Source organism: Ursus americanus, chromosome 6, assembly GCF_024610735.1.
Source record: "Ursus americanus isolate L20-20 chromosome 6, mUrsAme1.1.p, whole genome shotgun sequence".
In the NCBI taxonomy this organism is placed as follows: domain Eukaryota; kingdom Metazoa; phylum Chordata; class Mammalia; order Carnivora; family Ursidae; genus Ursus; species Ursus americanus.
Genome location: NC_142132.1, coordinates 60,276,287 through 60,300,098, shown reverse-complemented (window position 1 = coordinate 60,300,098; position 23,812 = coordinate 60,276,287). Strand labels below are relative to the sequence as shown.

Here is a 23,812-nt window from a genome sequence, read left to right as displayed (position 1 = left end):
AACAAAACTTTACCAAGTAGTTTTATTACCTTTACTTCATCTATCTTTTTCAGCATTGAAAAAATACATTCGCTCATTTCAGTACTTTTATCTAAAGCTACTTTTATTATTTTTTTAACTGCCACTTTTACATGGTTATTTTGTAGAACTTTTTTTTTTTAAGTTTTATTTATTTAAGTAATCTGTATACCTTGTATGGGGCTTGAACTCATCATGACCCCAAGATCAAGAGTCCCATGCTCTTCCAACTGAGCCAGCCAGGTGCCCCTAAAGCTAATTTTAATGTGAGAATTTATGCAGCAGACCTTCTGAAACTAATATACATGATAACATTTATTATTATGACTTTATATCTGAATGACAGTTTGGATGCATAAAAAGTTTCCAAGTTCTTCCCCTCAAATTTTTGAAAATACTAATGCATTTTCTGCTTGTATTCAGAGTTGCTGTTTGAGAAAATGTGATGTAAATCTAATTCTTCTTCATTTCCTTGTGACTTCTTTCCCATCCCTGGAAGGTTTTAGATTTTTCTTTACCTTTGGAAGTTTTAACATTTAACTTTAATGTGTTGTGGGTTTTTCCTTATCTCTCTCTGACTCTTCGTAGGCCCTTTTTATCTGGAAATACTCATCCCTTCCTCCCCTCACTCTCTAATTCTAGAAACACTATCCCCTTTATTCCTTCAAATATTTTCTCATCACTTTTAAATTTTTCTCCTCACCTGACATTCCAGTCATCTAAACGTTAATACTTTTATTTTTGTCCTCAATATCTCTCAATTCCTCCTTTGAATTTCCAATTTCCTTGTACTTTCCTTTTTATTTTTCCTGTGAGATAATCTCACTCTCTAATCTTGTAATTAACTATTTTGTTTGTCAGAGGACTTACTGTTATTTATCATATTTTCTGTATGGACATCAGCTATTTTGTTTTTTATATTGAATAACTTCTTCTCCTTTACATTTTGGGTTTTTTAAGATTTTATTTGTCAGAAAGAGAGAGAGAGCACACACAAGCAGTGGGAGCAGCAGACTCCCTGATGAGCAAGGAACCCAATGGAGGACTTGATCCCAGGACCCTGGGATCATGACCAGAGCCAATGGCAGATGATTAACCAACTGAGCCACCCAGGTGTCTCTATATTTTGTTTTATATCATAAATCTTTCTCCCCCCTCAAATTTTTAGCACAAATATTAAGATAATTTTACATTCCTCATCTATTTTTGTATTTCTACTATGAACAGAATCTACAACTAAGTACATTACTTTTCTTTTCTTTGGAATGTCTTATTATTTTGGCCTGTGTGCTCATTTTCTTCTAAGAAAACTCACTCAAGCAAAGCATATGGAAGAATGCCAGACAACAGTCTCTGTCAGGCCCAGTGAGCTCAGGATGTTGACGTGGAAAACACCTAAGGTAAAGAGTTTCAGGCACCAGAAAACTAGTCAATCTCTCTTCTTTCTTTAAAAGACAATTCCTTGGGAAAGGAATTTACTCTTTGTTCACATGGAAAAATATCATGAAAGGGATACTCTCTTTAGATTATAATTTATCAGTACAAGGAATCTGATGAGTATGAGGTGGGGAAGAAACTCCATATTTTTCATCCCTTAAGAGGCAAAGAGCACCATTCTGATTTCACTTTCCGAGGATACAAGGACAAGAATTCTGAGACCCTGCAGGTATGGAAGAATTAGCCAATTTGGGCTCAAAGGGGAGAAGCAAGTGCAGAACTCCAGTAGTTCATTTCCTGTTTTTCTTCCCAAAGCCAAAGCAAGATGTCTCCAACCCCAAAACAAAGCTCCCATCCCACATACCAGTTCAAAACAGTCCCTCTTTCACCATCTTAGAAGTTTCTCACTATATCTTCTGAACCTTTAGTTTTCCTTTTAACTCCATTAAAGCTGATCTTGGGTGAGGAAGTCAACCACAGTATTTGAGCATTGTTATAAGAATCTGAACCAGTACATTCTTTTTAAAGATGAAATATTTTCTGATCTCTAGTATATTAGAAGATTTTTTCCCCTTAAGTTTTCATAACTGTTTCTTGCAATATCTTGGTTATCACATTTTTTCTATGTTGTTCTCTCTCATGTTGGGAGGGTCTTCTCAAATACTGAGCAATCCTTCACTATTAACTTATATAAAAGAGGAATGAAAAATCTATTGGAAAATGAGTGGGTGTCAGCCTCACCAAAAAACGATTAGGTAAACTGCTGTTTCACTGAAGGACTCTTAAGTGTCAGAGTATTTCTTCTCCAAAAAATGAGAATTCCTACAAGAAGGAAACTCCCTCCAATCTCTTACTTAGGAAGTGTAGGTGAAACATGGTGGTATTCTGGGAGAAAGACAAAGAAAATAGCACCGGGGGGGAGGGGGGTGGGGGTGGTGGTGTACTCCCACTACTTAGTATGAAGATTTTAAAATTGCTAGATTCTAAACTACAAATCATAAGAATTTAAAGTCAGGATACATTAGTGTTTCCTAATCTTTTACATTTATCGAAACTGGTAAAAATTTCTAGGTTTGTCACAGCAGAGTTAAGAACAGAATATATGATATATTTACATACCCAGTCATAAAAACGGTATGCGATTCCTAGCAGAGAGAAAGAGTTCTGAAAAATATATTTTATATGTATGAAAATTCACATGTATATAAAAATTAGATAATACTGAGGAAAGAATAGGATAGAAATGGCTACTTGGCCAAGATCCAGTGGGGTTGGTATGACAGAGTAACAGGAGAGGAAAATCAGAAAATTTTACTCAATAGTCATGAAAGACAGGGGCTGGAGCCAAAACACAGGGAAGCTTGCTGGCTACAACAAACTAAACCTAGAGACTGCACTGGTGTGTCCTGAAGCACAAGCTGGAAAACAATGTTATTCATTCATAAAACAGAAATCACACTGATAAGAGTACAATAAGGAAGGTTAGGAACAAAAACTAAAAATAACCTCTCATATACCCATGGTATACTTAGATGTTATATAAAATGAGATGACGGATGCAGACTTTTTTTTCCTTCTTGAAAATTATTATAAACAAGAATATAAACTAATCAAAAGGAATGAATAGGAGTGCCTGGGTGGCTCAGTTGGTTGAGCATCTGCCTTCGGTACAGGTTATGATCCCGAGTCCCAGGATCAAGCCCCCATCCAGCTCCCTGATTAGCAGGGAGTCTGCTTCTCCCTCCCTCCCTCACCTCTGGTAACCATCACTTTGCTCACTCTATAGTTAAGAGTCTGTTTCTTGATTTATCTCTTTTTTTTCCCTTTGCTAACTTATTTCTTAAATTCCACATGAGTGAAATCATGTGCTGTTTGTCTTTCTCTGACTTACTTCACTTGGCATTATACTCTCCACCTCCACCTCCGTCACTGCAAATGGCAAGGTTTCATTTTTTATGCCCAAGTAATATTCCATTACACACACACACACACACACACACACACACACATATATATAAAATGAGATATACACACACACACACACACACACACACATATACCACTTCTTTATCCATTCATCAATCAATGGACACATAGCTGCATCTCGTAATCTTAGTCATTGTAAATAATGCTGCTATAAACATAGAGGTTCACATACTCTTTGAACTCGTGTTTTTTAATTCTTTGGGTAAATAACAAGTAGTGCAAATTTTGAACTTTTCGAGGAATCTCCATACTGTTTTCCACAGTGGCTGTTCTAGTTTGCATTTCCATCAACAGTGCAAGAGGGTTCCCGTTTCTCTACATCCTTGCCAACACCTATTGTTTCTTGTATTGTTGATTTTACCATTCTGACAGGTGTGAGGTGATCTCTTACTGGTGTTTTGATTTGCATTTCCCTAATGATAAATGATGAAGAGCATCTTTTCATGTGTCTGTTCACCATCTGGAGGTCTTCTTTAGAGAAAGATCAGTTCATGTATTCTGCTCAGTTTTTAATTTGGTTTTTTTGGGTGTTGAGTTGTATAAGTTCTTTATTATTTTGCATACTAACCCTGTATTGGATATGTCATCAGCAAATATCTTTTCCCAATCCATAGGCTGCTTTTTAGTTTTACGGATTGCTTCCTTTACCGTGTTTTTTATTGTGACATAGACCCAATAGTTTATTTTTGCTTTTGTTTCCCTTACTGCAGGAGATGTATCTAGAAAATGTTGCTATGGCCTATGTCAAAGAAGTTTCCTGTGCTCTCATCTCGGATTTTTATGGTTTCACGTGTCACATTTGGCAGGCCTTTTTATTATTATTATTATTTTCTTTTAGCAATCTCCACACCCAATGTTGGGTTTGAACTCTGAGATCAAGAGTTGCATGCTCTTCTGACTAAGCCAGCCAGGTGCCCCTCAGATTTAGGTTTTTAATCCATTTTGAATTTGCTGTTGGTAATGGTGTAAGGGGGTAGTCCAGTTTCATTCTTTTGCATGTTGCTGTCCAGTTTTCCCAATACCATTTGTTGAAGAAACTGTCTTTTTCCCATTGGATAATCTTTCCTGCTTTGTTGAACATTAATTAACCATATAATTGTGGGTTTATTTCTGGGTTTTCTACTCTGTTCCATAGCTTTATGTGTCTATTTTTGTGCCAGTACCATACTGTTTTTATTACTACAGCTTTATAATGTAATTTGAAGTCCAGAATTGTGATGCCTCCAGCTTTTCTTTTCTTTTTTTATGATTGCTTTTGCTATTCAGGGTCTTTGTGGTTCCATACAAATTTTAGTATTGCAAGCCAAATACTTTTTTTTTTTTTTAAAGATTTTATTTATTTATTTGACAGAGAGAGGGACAGCCAGTGAGAGAGGGAAAACAAGCAGGGGGAGTGGGAAAGGAAGAAGCAGGCTCCCAGAAGAGCATGGAGCCCGATGTGGGGCTCGATCCCAGAGCCCTGGGATCATGCCCTGAGCTGAAGGAAGATGCTTAACGACCGAGCCACCCAGGTGCCCCAAAATACTTATTTTTACCATGCAATGCCAGCTGGCTATCTCCCTAAGCCATCATGGGTGTTCATTAAGCTGGCAAAGTGACCAAAATGCACAGCCTAATTCTCAGTGTTACAAACTCAGAAATGTGTTCTTGTACGCACACTGATACTACATCTTCCTCTTTGGGACAGACATTAATCAAGCTCATTGATAGTAATACAAAAAACAATGCAAATATATTATTTAAAAATGATTAACATTAGCTCTTTTCCTTAGAAAAGCTAAAGAAATCAAATTATAATAAAAATTTTACTTGATAAACACAAATGATGTAAAATAAACACAAATGAATAATCAGCCACAATAGTTAAAGAGGGTAATCTCTACTGCAGACAGTGCCTGGAAGGGCAATGTCAACTTTGGCTCTTCGTATATCCTCCTTCTGTATCTCTTTTAACCTAAACTGAATCTTTTTTTCCCTTCCAATCTCTAAACAGGAGCAAATACAACTGACTAGATAATATATCTGCTTACTATATTCTGATTACATTTTAGTCCTCCCTAAAATACCTTTTTGATAGTTAAGTTACACACCTAGTAAGTTATAATTAACATAAAAATATTCCATTTATTCCAGAGACAGCTAACTATAATCCTTGTTAAAATGAAGTTTATTAGTTTAAATCTCACAGAACTATATTTCTAAGTTTTTAGGAGCCATATATCACAGCTGTCCCCATCACTCCAGTATGTCTTAATGCATGTATTCTATGTAGAATAACACACTGCAAGTGTGTTCATCCCATGTAGCTTGTACATATTAACTGCTAAGTTTGTTACAGAATGTCAAAAAAATAATTTTAAATGATAACAGCAATATATAAGAAGGCAAAGATGTGAGTATTGTATGTTCTGGTGCAACTAAAGCAACATATTCCGTGTAGTACGTGATCCATATGAGAGAACAACAAGTAACGCGAATAGGTGACAAGTAAAAGTAGCTTGTAATTGACAAGGAAGGGTACTAGGTAGAAATCTGAAGGTTTCAGAAATGTGTAACACCACAGTGAAAGTCATATTTAAAGAAAAATATGACAGCAATTGATTAGTTAGTAATCACTGTATTAATTTATGCAGTGATTCCATAAAAATACCAGGCAGCTTCTAACCTGAAAAAGGACAAATTTTATAAAAATACAGTAATATCTGGAGCCAAGACACATCTCTACAAAAGGATGCTTTATCTTCATTCCACTATGTTTCATGAATTTATATAAGCTTATACAACTATGGTTTTATCAACTATAACAATTTCTAAGGATGGAACAAACAGAAAGCTACTTCATTGCCATAAGATGGACAGAATACGTATATGGATACGTATATGTGCATGTGTGTATGTGTATATTTTCCTCCAAGTACCTAAAGCCTTTTCGTGCTTAGAAGAGTGAATTTCACGCTAGTTATATACCTCCAAATGTCAAATAAGGAAGAAGCTCACCAAAAGAAAAGCTCAAAAGCTTACAAAAGTAAATGACTTGGTCTAAATCACAAAGTTAAAGAAAGATCCAGTAGAGATTCCAAGTTTCAAATTTTCATTCTGTTGTCAATGCTCTCTCTCTCTCTTTTTAAAGATTTTACTTATTTTGGTGAGAGTGAGGGTACGTATGCACACACGAGCGGGTGGGGAGCAGAGGGAGGAGCAGACTTTCCACTGAGCAGGGAGCCCCATGAGGGGCTCAATCCCAGGACCCTGGGATGAGGGCCCGGGCCAAAGGCAGACGTTTAACCAGATGAGCCACACAGGAGCCATGACAGGGCTCTTTAAACCAAGGGGCTTTTCTCTATTTTTTTAAGCATTCTTAACTTTTTAAGAAAGTAATGAAAATGCTATCTGAGCTATCTAGGTAAGCACCAACAAATAGATTTGAGGGGCTTAATAAAAATGTATGTTGATAACTCTTGATTTTGTGTATATTTGAAAATTTTCTTAATAAAAAGTAAGACAAAACACTTACAGGAAAAGAAAAGTTTCTGCTCCAAGTTTATTACAAATATATATATGGACATTTTCATAAATAACTTAATTTTATACATGTCCACAAATATAATATTAAGTGTTGGCTTTATTTCTAAATTTTTTTGGTGAAGGCTTAATGTCATTCATGGCTGTTTCATATCAGGTATACTTTTTTGTTTACAAAATTGAAAGTCAACACACACATATATAAATGCATAAATATGGGAATACTTTCACCAAAAACTAAATGTTTCCCCTTCTAGACTATCTCGAGGACATTGATACATATTTCCCATCTTTTCTATTCCAAGTACATAACATGTACTTAACATGTAACACAATCTAATAAATGACTAATAAACAGTCATATCAAAATGTCTAATCCAGGGGCGCCTGGGTGGCTCAGTCGTTAAGCGTCTGCCTTCAGCTCAGGGAGTGATCCTGGCATTCTGGGATTGAGCCCCACATCAGGCTCCTACGCTGGGAGCCTGCTTCCTCCTCCCACTCCCCCTGCTTGTGTCCCCTCTCTTGCTGGCTGTCTCTCTCTCTGTCAAATAAATAAATTAAAATCTAAAAAAAAAAAAAAAAAAAGAAAGAAACCAAAATGTCTAATCCAGTTTTTATAAACTTTAACTTTGTTAAAAAGAGGATCGTTTTAATTAATTTGAGGCACTGGTTTGGGTTACATTTAAGAAGTTTAAATAGGCAATATATAGAAATACATTATATTTTAATTACATTTCACAAGGCTTAGGATTCTTAGCATTTTCCATTTATATTGATAAAAACTACCTACCTTAGAAAGTAGGACATAAATTTTTTAAAATAATGAGTTACATACTGCAGTTTTTACAGCTAAAACACAGTACCTGTATTCCCTTTCCTGCATGTTAGAAAGGCAAAATACTGCTACAAGAAATTTCTCCCAAGGATAAATCTCATTGAGTAAAAATGCTATTACCATCCTGTGGTGAGCTCACTGCCCTGCCAAATTTTCCCACTTAGCTGCAATCCACTGACAATTAGGAGGCAGAAGGCTAAGAATGTTAAGAACCCAAGTATTGGGCCACCTGTGTGGCTCAGCCGGTTAAGCGTCTTTGTCTCGGGTCATGATCCCAGGGTCCTGGGATGAAGCCCAACATCTCTGCATCTGCGGAGAGCCTACTTCTCCCTCTCCCTCTGCCTGCCACTCTCCCTGCTTGTGCTCTCTTTCTGTCAAATAAATAAATAAATAAATAAATAAATAAATAAATAAATAAAATCTTAAAAAAGAAAGGACACAAGTATTCTGCTATAAAAATGAGGAAATGCCTCTTGACAATCTTTTCATTTGAGCACTAATTTGTCTTAAGACTTTTCAGTCCTTGAAAATGAAGTATATAAAGGTCACTTCACCTTGATGTCATTTCTCAACTGAATTTTAGATATTTAAGTATAGTATTTTTCTGCAAAAAAAAATCTTTTTGAAGATCGGGGGGCATCTGGATGGCTCAGTTGATTAAACGTCCAACTCTTGATCTGGGCTCAGGTCATGATCTCAGGGTTGTGAGATCAAGCCCCACATCAGGATCCACGCTCAGCATGGAGTCTGATGGAGACTCTTTCCCTCTCCCCCCCTTCTTTTTTTTAAAAAAAGCTTTTTTATAAGTAATCTCTACCCCCAATGTGGGGCTTGAACTTACAACCCCAAGATCAAGAGTTGCACGCTCTGACTGAGCCAGCCAGGCATCCCTCGGCAAAATTAATTTATAAAGATAGACGTTTTCTAAAGCCAAATATCAAAATGAAATCACAAAGCCATTTCTCAAGAAATTTTTTTAGTTAAAAAAATAAAATGTTAAAATCAGAGACTACTTTGTATACTGATAAAAAGCAAAGGAAGTAACCTAAGTGATTCACAGCACTCTTAAATAACTTTCAGAGACTGTCCTGATAAAAGACTACTGTCACAGAATTCATTAGATGCTGACCCACGAAGAGGTAATACGTACATTGCATTATACTGTAGCCTATACCACTTTCTCAGTACCATTAAATTTGATTTATTGGCATCAAAAGTTTTAATAAAGGAGAAATACAACATGGTCTTTGCTAATCCTTTTGAATATAAATTTGTGTTCAAACAAGTTTCTTTAAAAAAACTGAGACTTTACTCTTTTTAGATTTAGGGGGAAAAATCTAATTTGGCTTTAATAAATCAAACTATCAATTTTATGGTTTTTTTGCATTAAAATAGTAAGTAACACAGGTTATTATAATCTATAATTATATATGCTAAGTGTACAATCCAAGATCTTTTTTAAAATTGTGGTTTCTCTTGTTTTTAAATCTTGTTCCCTAGGCTAAGGAATTCTAGTCCTTTACAAAAACGAACTGACCCAGAAAAATGGAGACACTACCTCACAGAGGATAAGGTCAGCACAGCAGTCCGACAAAGTGCCTCTAAATGTTGCTATCAGACTATTGGCTTCAACCTTGATAACAAAATTTATAAGACAACCAACTGGATGCCTATCCAAAAATGATTATCTAGTAGTGGGAGCAATGAAATGCAGGAAAGAAAGGCCTTTCTTTCTGTATAAATACTGTATAAAGCTAAATATCCCATTTAATATTCATTTAAAAGGAAACTTAATTCCAAATACAATTTCTTTTAAAACATGGCATTTTCATTGTGATACGGAAATTGAACCATTATAATTGTTTTAAAAAATCCTTATTGGATAGAAATATATAAACTATCTTAACGTCTTTATTAACCATATAAGAGTGGTATAAGATCTAGGCATCTGGGTTTACGTTAACTATGTTACTTATGTTAACTACTATGTTAGCAGGTTACTATGTAATGCCTTTCAACTTTTTTTTTTTTTCTTAAGATTTTAAATATTTATTTGTCAGAGAGAGAGAGAGCACAAGCATGGGGAGCGGCAGGTAGAGGGAGAAGCAGGGTCTCAGCTGAGCAGGGAGCCCGATGTGGGACTCGATCCCAGGACCCTGGGATCATGACCTGAGTCGAAGGCACACGCTTAACTGACTGATCCACCCAGGCGTTCCCAACTTCATTTTTAAGATAGGGTAAGATATTATGGTATTGCACATATGCCTCTAAAATTTTTTAATCTCAGTAATGTTTACTTTGCTTACATTTCAAACTTCACCTAGGAATTTTCAAGTTCTGAACTGGTGTTCTTTCCAGAAAAGAAAAATGGAGGAAAGAACAACTTTATGTTCTGCTAGGGGAAGGAAGCAAAAGGCATTTATGTGAGAAAGAAATCTGAAAGAAAGTAAACTTTGGAAGAATGTGCCTCTGAAACTGGGAAATGAGTCTTGAGAAAGCTGGAAACAACTTCCAAGGTTTTTGTTAAGTTTTCTTTATGTTCCTTCATATTTCTATGAAATAAGGAGATAAAAAGTCATGGACTAGGGGCACCTGGGTGGTTCAGATGGTTAATTTGGCTCAGATCATGATCTCTGGGACCTGGGATTGAGCCCCACGTTGGGCTCCTGGCTCAGTGGGGAGTCTGCTTCTCCCTCTCTGACTTTCTCCACTGCTTGTGCTCTCTCTGTCAAATGAATAAATAAAATCTTCAAAAAAAAAAAAAAGAATTAAGGACTAAATCCTGTGTAATATGCTAAAAAAAAACAAGGTAAAGCAATGTTCTTTTCAAAACTACACACCCAGATTTCAATCCTAATCATACATTTGTTAATTTTCCATTGACTTCCACATCTTTATCCCTAGAGTTACCTCCTGGGATATTTAATAAAATCTAGAGCACAAATAAAGAAAAAAGAAGAATGAGAAACTCAATCTGAATGATAATGATTAGAATACAAAAGACAAATATCATAAAGGTTCTCAGCACAATGTGTTTCAATGTTGTCATCAAGGTGCTACCATGACTCCTTGGTTTTACATAAATCCTGTACAGGAAACCTTGAGAACCCTGTACGAGAAAAACCCCACAACAGAAGAATGAAAATAAAGAGGAACTTGGAAGAACTAATTCCCAATTAGTGTCCACTGCATTAGACCCTAACCCCTCAGTTTTCAAATCCTATAAAGATGTTTTGTAAAGTCAATAGAAAATCCACTTTTTTTTTTCTTTTTTAAAGTAAGCTCTACAGCCAACGTGGGGCTTGAATTTACAACCAGAGATCAAGAGTCATATACTCTACCTAGTGTGCCATCCAGGTGTTCCCACCATCGTTCTTTGTAGTAATCCCCTTATAGTGGCAATCCTGTTCTTGAGGCATCCTTATGTGGATTCCCTCATTCTTTCTAGATATGTGAGGAACAGTCAGCAGGTGGGCCAGGGACATCTACCCTGTTCTCCCAGACAGAAAGTATACTTAGTGACATTCTACAGGTCTTATTACTACAATAAGGAAACGCTTCACATTTAAAAAGTATTTGATAACCTAAAAAAAACCTGCACATTATTTTACTTAATCATAACAACTTCCAATGAAACTGGGACAAGTAAAACTGAAAGAGGTTAAAAGATACATAAACTCGTAAGATTTATAAAATCCATGTTGTTTAACAAATAACCCAAGTGTTCTTTCTATCCAAAAAAAAAAAATCAAAACCAAAAGAAATGAACAGAAATACTATTTCTAAAAAGCTTATCTGGAGCTCTTTAGAACAGATCTAAATATGATCTGAACTTTTTCTAAAGGTTATTCAAATAAAATTTAAATATGTATCGCCAAGATAGACCCAGATGTAATGACACAGTTTTAGAGATGCTTAAGGGTTGACTACACATGCTACATGAACTCCACAAACTTTAAAAATTTGAACAAATAATCTTTCAACTTTTCAGCTTTTTATTAAGATCAATTATCTTCTGTAGTGGGACAAGTTATTTTTTCACATAATGACGATGAGAGAATGGCAAATATTATTTCCTTCAACCCAGTGGAGTTTCCTTGCTTACAGGGGAAAAAAAACAACAACAACAAAAAAACTAGTTTACACTTTCAATAACATTCTCTTTGAGCAGATACATAACTCACTTTAATAACTGCTTAATAGGTCTATCCAGCCCAAAAGGAAGAGGACAGCACTGAATACACCACAAGGAAAGGAGCAAAATGGGACAATCGTTGAAGCATAATACACTCAATATCTGCATTTTTTGACTGCCCAGCTTATGAAACTCTTTCTTTTTTTTTTTTTTAATGATTTTTTATTATATTATGTTAGTCACCATACAGTACATCCCCGGTATGAAACTCTTTCTTATGTTTGGGGAAACCCCTACCTTTTCAGGCAGTCTCTTACCTATAGAAACTGGAAAATGAGATACATTCCCAGACTCCTTAGTAGCTAAGTGCTATCATTCAGACAAATTTATCTCAGAATTTGAATCTAAAGCCTGGGGCTGGGGAGGGAGAGGCACCTGGCTGGCTCAGCTGATAAAGCATGCAACTCTTGATCTCAAGGTTGTAGGTTCCAGCTACCGTTAGGTGTAGAGATTACTTAAAATATAAAGTGAATGAATGAATGAATGAATGAATGAATGAACGAACAAATGAATGAACAAAAGAAGGGAGGGAAAGCAAGCCAGCCCACCTGCCTGTGGGAAGAAGCAAAGGGCAGGTAAACTCGATGTTGGCATGAGTGTTGGAAGTAGGAGCATCTTTATGTGCTTTCCAGAGGTAGTAATGTTCCAACATCAGAATGGTGAGCACGTAATTTATTGTCCAAACTGGGACACTTCTGAGAGTGAAATGAACTATTAATTATTACCAAGAAAAACCAAGATGTATGGCTACTATAAGCATCAATGGTATTGCTATAGTGACTTTGTCCAACATGGAACCACTTTTGTGATTTGATTTTGCATCAATATTGGCTCCTGCATAGCCTCCAAGCATAGTTCTCAGATTTTGCTGGGATCCTGTGTTCCAAAGTCCTTTGTTCAAGTCCTTTTTCTGCTTGAAATTGTCTTAGTTGGTTTCACTGTTTTAACAAAGAACATGGTAAGAAGATCTATAATGAAGAGGTACCTATTTATTACACTGGGGAGAATTAAATTTGTATGCCTAAAGTTCTGCTTGCTATTTAAAACCACTAAAGTAAATACATTATGAAATTTATCCAGCATATTTCTAATTCCCTCTTATTTGATAGAGATGAACTCTTTTTTCTCTACTATATTTTTCTACTTCAGCATAGGAAAATACCATTGTTGTCTCCATTTGTCTAAAAAATAGTTATAGTTACAAGATGTAATGGTTAAATGGAAAGATCTGTCTTTTTTGCAACCAGCTGGAATGATGGGAAAGGACAGCTAATTAGTACCCGTCCTCTGCTACCACCTTGATCCCTCTATTCTTAACTCCTTCCTCTTGGAAGTTGGGCCAAGAGTCCCACATTATGCTTTAAAGCCTGTCTGAACAGTACACCAAGCAGTGGTGCTGTTAACTCCTCTGTGACTCATTTTACAGCTCTCCCTCAGGCTCTCTATATTCAAAGTATCATCACTTCTGTTATCCTGGTTTATTTTGAAGGGTAGGGGGAGAGTAACCTCTCTACTTTCTGGAGACAGCTTGGTGGAAACACATTTCAGTCTCCAACGGAAAAAAGTGAAACAGAAAGAAAAAGTCCTATAAATCTAGAATGTATATATCCTAATTTGTACAGGAGCTTTAAATTAGTTCTTAAAATTGATAAACAAGAGAACTAAGAGAACCACCCACATTAATGTTCCTAAAAGAAAGGTGCCTCTGGCCATATTTAACTATTGTGACTTTGGCACCCTCTCTGCCTCTTCCAAAATCCCTAAGAAAAATTATCCTACACCTATGATAACTTTCTTTCTTATATGAGAAAAATTACAAGGCAGAGGACTGCACAGGAAATACAATAGGATAGTTTCCTCATTTGTCTAAAGAGGTATTTGAATTTAAACTTTTTCTGGTCCCTTTTAAGACAAATATTGTATAACTCTACTTTTAACCATTTCACGTTAAAGTAAATTTTATAATTTAAAAACGCTTGTAATCTTTGAAATAATGATAAAACAAAGTTTACTAATGAACATGCATAACGGCTTCTTTAAAAATTCAATATAAATTCAATACAAAATGTAAAGTTATAATTTTATAAGAAGCTTTTTTTTTTTTTTTAAGATTTTATTTATTTACTTGAGAGAGAGAGAGACAGCCAGTGAGAGAGGGAACACAAGCAGGGGGAGTGGGAGAGAAAGAAGCAGGCTCCCAGTGGAAGAGCCTGACGTGGGGCTCAATCCCAGAACCCCGGGATCATGCCCTGAGCTGAAGGCAGACGCTTAACGACTGAGCCACCCAGGCACCCCAAGAAGCCGTTTTTCTATTAATGTTCATAAACTTGGCAGTACCCACCATACTACACAATATCAACTCACTTTATGTAACAGCAGACCTAAAAATCACATGAAGAACAATGAGAATTAGATCTTGGTTTTATCTCTAACTGTGCTACTCACATTAACACTGTAAATTTGAACATATCACATACCTTCTGAACAGCTTGTAGAGTAACACAATAACTGCTGAAAACAAATAATGACACTGGACATTCTTGTCTCATTCCCAAATGTCAGTGAAAAAACATTCACTACTTCACTATTAAATATGTTAACAGCTGAAGACTTAGTGTAGATATCCTTTATCACAATAAAGTTCCCTTTATTCTTTGTTTCTCAATTAAAAAATATCAGAAACAGATATTGAATTTTATGAAAACATTTTTCTTCTTCTATTACATAGCTTTTTTCTTTCTTCTGTTAATGAATTACACATTATCTTTTCAAATGTTAAACAGGCTTTGAATTTCTGACATAAACCCACCTGTTTATCTTGCATTATATATTTTTTAATATATCACTGGACACTACTACATAATGCACTTTTGATGGTTTTTGCATTCCATGTGCAATGCTATATATTAGTCTGCAATTTTCCTTTCCTGTAATATGCTATTCAGGTTTTGTTATCAATGTTATGCTGGCTCATAAAATGAGCTAGAAAAGATTTTTCCTGTTTTTCTATTCTTTAAAAGTGTTTCTGATATTTCTTCTTAAATATGTAGGAAAATTCAGCCGTATAGTCAGGAAAGGTTTGCGGACTACATTTCTCCATAGATAAAAGATTATTGGAATTTTCTATCTCAGGGGCTCCTGGCTGGCTTAGTAGAGCATGTGACTCTTGATCTCAGATTTGTGAGTTCAACCCTCACATTGCACAAAGAGCCTTAAAAAAAAAAAGAAAAGAAAAAAGAAATTTTCTATTTCATATTGTGTATATTTTGTTCACATCTGATTTTTAAGAAATTTGCCCATTTCACTAAAAATTTCAAATATATTGACATTAAGTTGTACAAAATAGTTTGCTAGTAACTTTTTAATATCTGTAATATCTGCAGAAATAACCAATTTTTGGCATTTGATTTTTTACCTTCATACGTTTGTTTCCTATTTTACTTACTTCTATTTTTTTTAAGTAAATTAAAAAAAAATTTTTTCTTTAAGTAGGTTCTATGCCCAGTGTGGAGCTTGAACTCATGACCTCATGCTCAAGAGTTGCATGCTCTACCAACTGACCAATCAGCTGCCCTCCTATTTTACTTACTTCTATTTTTTTTTTAAGATTTTATTTATTTATTGGACAGAGAGAGACACAGTGAGAGAGGGAACACCAGCAGGGGGAGTGGGAGAGGGAGAAGCAGGATTCTCGCTAAGCAGGGAGTCCGATGCGGGGCTTGATCCCAGGACCCTGGGATCATGACCTGAGCAGAAGGCAGACGCTTAACAGCTGAGCCACCCAGGCACCCCATACTTACTTCTATTTTTATCATATTCTTCATTCTTTTTTTTTTTTTAAGATTTATTTATTTGAGAGAGAGAGAGAAAGAGAGCCCAGGGGTACGGGGGAGGAAGGGGCAGAGGGAGACACAGAGAAAGTCTTAAGCAGATTCTGTACAGGGCATGGAGCCCGACATGGGGCTTGAGCTCATGACCATGAGATCACAACCTGAGCCAAAACCAAGACTTGATGCTTAACCAACTTGTGCCGCCAACATGCTCCTATCCTTCATTCTACAATTAATAGGTTTATTAATTTGCTGTCTGTTCTCTAACATCTTGAAATAGAAATAGATTTTCAACCTTCCTTCCCAATATATACATTAAGTGCTATAAATTTCCCTCTAACCATTGGTTTAACTGTTTACCACCAGTTGTGAAATACATTTTCATTTCATTTACTTCAAAATATTTTCTAATGTAAATAGCAATTTCTGCTCTGAACCACAGATTATTTAAAAACATGTTGCTTATTGGGATGCCTGGGTGGTTCAGTCTGTTAAGCATTTGCCTTCAGTTCGGGTCATGATCCCAGGGTCCTCGGATGGAGTCCTGCATTGTGCTACTTGCTCAGCAGGGAGCCTGCTTCTCCCTCTGCCTGCCTTTCCCCCTGGCTGCGCTTTCTCTTTCTCTGACAAGTAAATAAATAAAATCCTTAATATATATATATAAAATATGTTGCTTACTTTCAAAGTATTTGGGGGATTTTCTAGTAATCTCTCTACTACTGGTTTCTAGTATAATTCACTGTGGCCACAGAATTTATGCACATAAATACAATTCCTTGAGATTTGTGAGATAATTTGTGAGATTTATTTTATGGTCCAGTATATGAACTAGTTCCCTAAGTACAATAATGTATACTCCACATTTGGGGGGTTAGGGTGGAGAATGTCCTGTATGTGTTAACTAGGTCAAGTTGATTAATGTTCTTCAATAACAATATTCTTACTCTTTTCTAGACTTGTACCATCACTTTATGGAACAAATATGTTAAAGTGATTATGGATTTTTATCTATATTCTTTTAGTTTTTTCAGTCTCTGCATTAACAACTTAGAAGCTAATCTTAATGAAAGTATAAATTTAGAGTTGTCATATCTTCTTATTGAACTGACTTTCTTTTAGTGAAGTCTTCGTATAATTTACCTTTTTCCACTGTATTATTTTCAACCTCTTTTATATTTTAAGTACGGCGCTTATAAAGAGCATACAGTTGGGCTTTGTTTTTTATTTAGTCTGCCTATCACTGGGTTTTACCTGAATTGCTTAGTCCATTTCAATGTAATACAATGACTAGTACAAATGGGTTTAGGTTGATCCTCTGATGATTTATCTATTTGTCCCATCTGCTCTGTTTATTTATTTTTAAATGCATCTTGGATTAATCAAATGTTTTATTATTCCATTTTTTCCTTACATTATTCACTTTCTTTTTTTTCGATTAACATATACAATATATTATTAGTTTCAAAGGTAGAGTTCAGTAATTCATCAGCTGTATATAATACCCAGTGCTCATTACATTACATGCCTTCTTTATTCAATTTCAAGTTATACAATTTTAATAATTATTTTAGTGATTACCTTAACATATTATTAAAGAATTCCTGAATTAGTATTAACTACCATAATTAGCACAGTTTAATTAATAATTTTAAAAATAATGCAACTTACAGCAGTTTAATTCCATTAACCCACTCTATCAGCTATTGTGATATTATTGTCATATGTTTTACTTTTATGATTTAAAATCTACAGACCACAGTAAAGAGTTTCTTAAAGTCAATACTTTAAACTATACCTACATTTTATATTTTTATTTACGTAAATTTTATTATTTTATAAAATATCTTTATATTTACCTAAAATCCTCTAGCACTCTTCATTCTTTCCTGTACTTACATGCTTTTCTCTGGAATCACTTTCAGCCTAAAGGCTGAAAGAGCTTTACAGTTAAGTTCTACTACGAAGAAACTTTTAATTTCAATCTTTAAAATATCTTCCATAATAAAAAGGGAGAGTATTTCATAGCTCATCTTATAAGTCTTGCATAAACTTCAGACCAAAAGCAAACAAACAATGTAGAGGAAATTGCAGGCCAATGTCACTCAGGACTACAGATGCAGTAATTTCTGAAAAAAGCTATCGGCAATCTACGGCCAGCAATATAAAAAAAGATAATTCATTAGAACTAATTTGGGTTAACCCACGAAATCAAGGGATGCTTACTCTTAGAAAATTTTATAAATGTCACTCAATATAATACAATAGTGAGATGAACCACAGCTTTCATAGCAACAGGGGGCCTCATAGTCTGGGCATTGCCAAGCCATCCCCCAAGTGAAAGTAGGCAGTACTTCAGTCCCAGGTTCACAAGGAGACTGAAAGGCCGTGATAAAAAATGCCAATATGCTGGAGGAGATAAAACAGGACTCAGTGGAGTGTACTCCTGAAACACTGGAGAAATATAATATAGAGAAGGACACTGTGGCCCATATTAAGAAACAGTGTGACAAGAAGTTCAACTCCACCTGACACTGCATTGTGGGGAGGAACTTTGGTAGTTACCTCACCCATGAAACCAAACTTCACCTACTTCAACCGGGGCCAAATAGTCATTTTTCTGTTTAAAACTGGTTAAAAGCATGGACTGATCTGCACCCAGTGATCCATCCAAAAACAAGGACTACACCCTAAACTCCCAATACTAGACACTGAAATCTTCAGCCTTAAGCTAAAGGAACACCTCAGTCTTTGAACCATTTCTGTATTGCTTTGTATAGGTCATTCTCTCTACTAATTTGTTGTAGTTATAAAAAAATTAGCAAAATAGCTTGCATTTGTATTTATTTCCTATTCCATACCTTTCTGCCCTGTTTTTTCTTCTCAAAATCAATTCCTTTAAAAAATTAATAAATTTGTGGGAGGAAAGCAATATTATATATTAATTTTTTTATACAGGGAAAAATATAGTCAATAAATGCAGTATTTCATACAACTCAGCACCTAAGCATGATAAAAAGAATCAGGCAAAACAAGAGAATTTCCTGAACTTGATTAAGAACATCTACAGCAAAGACCAACTTTAATGATAACAAAGAAGCCGGCCCGCAATCAATCTATTCAACATTAAATGGCAGTCCAAGTGAGAAAAAACAGGAAAAATCAATTCAAAAATAATTTAAGAAATTAAAAAATAACTCATTATTTGCAGATGATATATCCTCTATGTTGAAAAGTCAAGAAAATTTTGTAAGGTTGTTGGATACAAAAGTAAAAATTTAATATATTTAATTAACTGCATCTATTAGAAAATAAAAGTATTTTTTAAAATTCCAGTATTGTTAACATACAATGTTTTATTAGTTTCAGGTGTACAATATAGCAATTCAATAGTTCTATGCATTACTCGGTGCTCAACATAAGTGAATTCTTAATCCCATTCACTTATTTTCATCCATCTCGCTACCTAACTTCCCTCTGGGTAACCATGTTTTTTCTCTATAGTTAAAAGTCTGTTTCTTGATTTCTCCGTTTTGTTCTCTCTTCTGTTTCTTAAATTCTATATATGAGTGAAATCATATGGTATTTGTCTTTCTCTGACTGACTTTCTCTGACTGGCATTATACTCTCTAGATCCATCCATGTAGATGCAAATAGCAAAATTTCATTCTTCTTATACCTGAATAATATTCCGTTGGGTATATAGATCACTTCTTTTTAAATTTTTATTTATTTATGTTTTTTAAGTAGGCTCTCCACCCAGTGTGGAGCACAACACGGGGGCTTGAACTCAGGACCTGATCAAGACCTGAGCTGAGATCAAGAGTCAGAAGCTTAACCAACTGAGCCATCCAGGCACTCCTACCAATTCTTTATCCATTCATCTATCGATGCAACTTGGGCTATTTCCATAATTTGACCATGGTAAAAAATGCTGCAATTAACATAGGGGTGCATATATTTTTTCCAGTTTTGAGTAAATACCCAGTAGTGGAATTACTGAATCATATGGTATGTCTATTTTTAATTTTTTGAGGGACCTACATATTTTTTACAGGACTATTCCAGTTTGTATTCCTACCAACAGGGCACAAGGGTTCCTTTTTCTCCACATCCTCACCAACACTTGTTGTTTCTTGTGTTTTTGATTTTAGCCACTCTGAACAGCGTGAAATAACTCATTGTTCGGATTTACATTTCCCTGAGGATGAGTGATGCTGAGCAAATCTTTTCATGTGCCATCTCGTATGTCTTCTTTGGGGAAATGTCTGTTTATGTCTTCTGCCCATTTCTTAATTGGATTTGATTTTTGGGTGTTGAGTTGTGTAAGTTCTTTACATATTTTAGATACAAACCCTTACTGAATATGTCATTGGCAAAAATTTTCTCCCATTCAGGTTATCTTTTAATTTTGTTAGTTGTATCCTTTCCTGTGCAGAAGCTTTTTATTTTGATGCAGTCCCAATAGTTTATTTTTCCTTTTGTTTCCCTTGCCTCAGGAGACCTATCTAGAAAAATGTTATGGCCAATGTCAGAAGAATTACTGCCTGTGCTCTCTTCTGGATTTTTACGGTTTCAGGTCTCACATTTAGATCCTTAATCCATTCTGAGTTTATTTTTGTGTGTGGTGTAAGAAAGCAGTCCAGTTTCATTCTTTTGCATGTAGCTGTCCTGTTTTCCCAACACCATTTGTTAAAGAGACTGTCTTGCCTCCTTTGTTGAAAATTAATTGACCATGTAGGTTTGGGTTTATATCTGTTCTGTCCCACTGATCTCTCTGTGTGCCAATACCATACTGTTTTGATTACTACAGCTTTGAAGTCTGGAATTGTGATACTGCAGCTTTGTTTTTTCTTTTTCAAGACTGCTTTGGCTATTTGGGTCTCTGTGGTTCCATATAAATTTTAAGATAGTTTGTTCTACTTTCTGTAAAAAATGCTGTTGGTATTTTGATAAGGATTGCATTAAATCTGTAGGTTGCTTTGGGTAATATGGACATTTTAACAATATTTGTTTTTCCAATCCATGAATGGAATGTCTTGCCATTTGTTTGTGTGGTCTTCAATTTCTTTCACCAGTTATAGTTTCCAGAGTACAGGTCTTTCACCTCTTCGGTTAAATTTATTCCTGGGTATTTTATTATTGGTGCAATTGTAAATGGGATTGTTTTCTTAATTTCTCTTTCTGCTGCTTCATTACTATTGTACAGAAATTCAATGCATTTCTGTACATTGATTTTGTATGCTGCGATCTTACTGAATTCATTTATTAGTTCTAGTAGTTTTTTTTGGTGGGTCTTTAGGGTTTGCTATATAGTATCATATCACCTGTAAATCGTGAAAGTTTGACTTCTTCCTTACCAATTTGGATGCCTTTAGTTCCTTTTTCTTGTCTGGTTGCTGTGGCTAGGATTTCCAGTACTGTGTTGAATAAAAGTGGGGAGAGTGGACATCCTTTTCTTGTTCTTGACCTTAGGAGAAAAGGTCCCATTTTTTTCCCAATAAGTATGATGTTAGCTATATGTTTTTCATATATAGCCTTTATCATATTGAGGTATGTTCCCTCTAAATCTACTTTGTTGAGTGGATGTTATACTTTGTCAAATGTTTTTACTACACCTATTGAGATGATTATATGGTATTATCCCTGTGCTGTATCATGTTGATTTACAAATATTAAACCATCCTTGCATTCTGGGAATAAATCCCACTTGATCATAGTGAATGATTTTTTTAATGTATTTTTGGATTCAGTTTGCTAATATTTTGTTGAGGATTGTCACATCTGTGTTCATGAGAGATTTTGGCCTGTAGCTCTCTTTTTTTGCAGTGTCTTTATCTGGTTTTGGTGTTAGGGTAATGTTGGCCTCATAAAATAAGTTTGGAAGCTTTCCTTCTTCCTCTATCTTTATGAATAATTTTTAAAGTAAAACTTTTTTAAAAAACATTACAAAGTACCTAGGAAAAAATCTAACAAAAGATATGTAAGCCTATTATGCATAAAATTATTGAAACTTATTAAAGAACACTTAAGTCAGTGCAGAAAATAGCACAAACCTAAATCAATAAAGATGTTACTACTTCCTAACCTAATGTAATGGCAATAAAAACAAAAACAGTGATTATTGTGGAATTTGACCAGGTAATTTGCTGTTAAAATGTGGTATTTTTGAATTCTAGAATGTTTTCTTGGTTCAATCTTCTCTTTAATGTCTTTGAATATATATTTATTTTACAGTTGGAGTTTTAATTATTACATTTTATGGATCCTTTCCTCACCTGTTTCTGCTGTTTCTGCTGTATACTGTTTTACTTGGTTTTTCATCAGGTGTTGTCCTATATCCTTTAAGGATGCATACAGATATTCTAATTGATTTTGACTGTCAGATACTATTTGTGAGAATCTGAAGAGATAATTTGAGGATTTGATAATATCTTTTCGGGCATAGACTAACATTTTCTTTTCACAGGCAGCTTAAAGCAAAAGAAACTAGTATAACTCAGATCATCTTAATTCAATCAGTGACTGAGAGGATTCAAAATGGGCTTCAATAAAGCCTGGTTTATCCAAGTATACCATTTAGGGCAATGTTCCTTAAATAGGGGTGGTTTTTGCTAACCAGGGGACAGATGGCAATATATGGAGATATTTCTGATTGTCACAGTGGGGGTGACAGGTTGGTACTGGCATCTATTGAGTACAGGCCAGGGATGCTTCTAAACATCCTTCAATGCACAGGACAGTCCCTGACAACAAAGAATTATCTCATTCAAACTATCAATAGTGGTGAAACTGAGAAATAAATCTTCATTTAGAGTACAGCCCCTTGAGGTTTTAACATAAAACCAAAGAGGTTTAGCAAAGAGCTCTCTCCTCAGAGATCCTGAACTCCAACTCTCCTTAGTCCAGTAAGTATGACAAAACAATTGCTTAGCTTCTCAACCTCTCAGCGGCCTTTTCAGGAATTTGTATACCATTAGGGGGAAAAAAGGCCTCAAATATCAGTCTTAGTGTACTGGCTTTTTTTTACCCCCAGAGTTTTGACTCCATAATTCTTCACAGCTTTGGCAACTGTCTGATTTATTTAAAAAAAAAAATTACTTGTTTTTATTTGGTTCATCTTTTATGGTTGTTCTCAACAGCAGAGTTGATTCGAATTACCTTCTTTACTTTTCAGGATTCTAAATGTATATGTGAGAACAAAAAGACAAGAAGCCACATATTCCTGAAGAGTAAGTACATGGAGGGATGTCCCACTAGATATCAAGTTGTATTATAAAGCCATAGTAACAAAACCGCATGAGAAAAAAAGACTTAAAGGAAAAAAATTAAAATAAAACCAAAAAACTGCAAAGGAAAAAAAAAAAAACCCAAACATATAAAGCCATAGTAATGAAGTCTGTGTGTTATTAGACTAGTAATATGGAGGACTAACAGAGAAAAAAAGAGAAAAAGTCTCCAAATAAAGCTAAACATATATGGAAACAAATGACAAAAGCAGGCATCAAGATTGGCAGGAAAAGAATGGACTCCATCTTGCTGAGACAACTGATTACCCAAAATGAAATTTTAGTAGTACTTTTTAGTATATGCAATCACTTCCATAATAATGAATAAAAGTGTACAGCAGTAAAAAACAAAATAAACAAAAAATCCACACAATCCAATTACAAAATGGGCAAAAGACATGGACAGACATTTTACTGAAAAGGATATACAGATGGCAAATAAACACATCAAAAAATGTTTGACATCATTAGTCATTAGAGAAATACAAATTCAAACACAGTGAAATATTATTTTACACATACTGGAATGGCTAACATAAAAATACACTGATGACTTCAAATACTGACAAGGATGCAAAAAACTAAATTACTCATACATTACTGATAAGAATGAAAAATGGTATACCACTCAGGAAAAGAATATGGCAATTTCTTATAAAACTAAACATGTACCTGCCATATAACTCCGAATTGCATGCTCAAG

At 35.0% G+C, this 23,812-nt stretch overlaps 1 protein-coding gene and 1 pseudogene across 5 annotated transcripts in view; one reads left to right on the top strand and one right to left on the bottom strand.

Moving 5' to 3' along the window:
- The window catches only part of JMJD1C (jumonji domain containing 1C), a 320,195-nt gene that overhangs the window by 128,471 nt on the left and 167,912 nt on the right, over window positions 1-23,812 (bottom strand). The gene's annotated exons all lie outside the window — the stretch shown is intronic.
- LOC123783049 (dynein light chain 1, cytoplasmic pseudogene) lies at window positions 17,935-18,613 on the top strand (annotated as a pseudogene).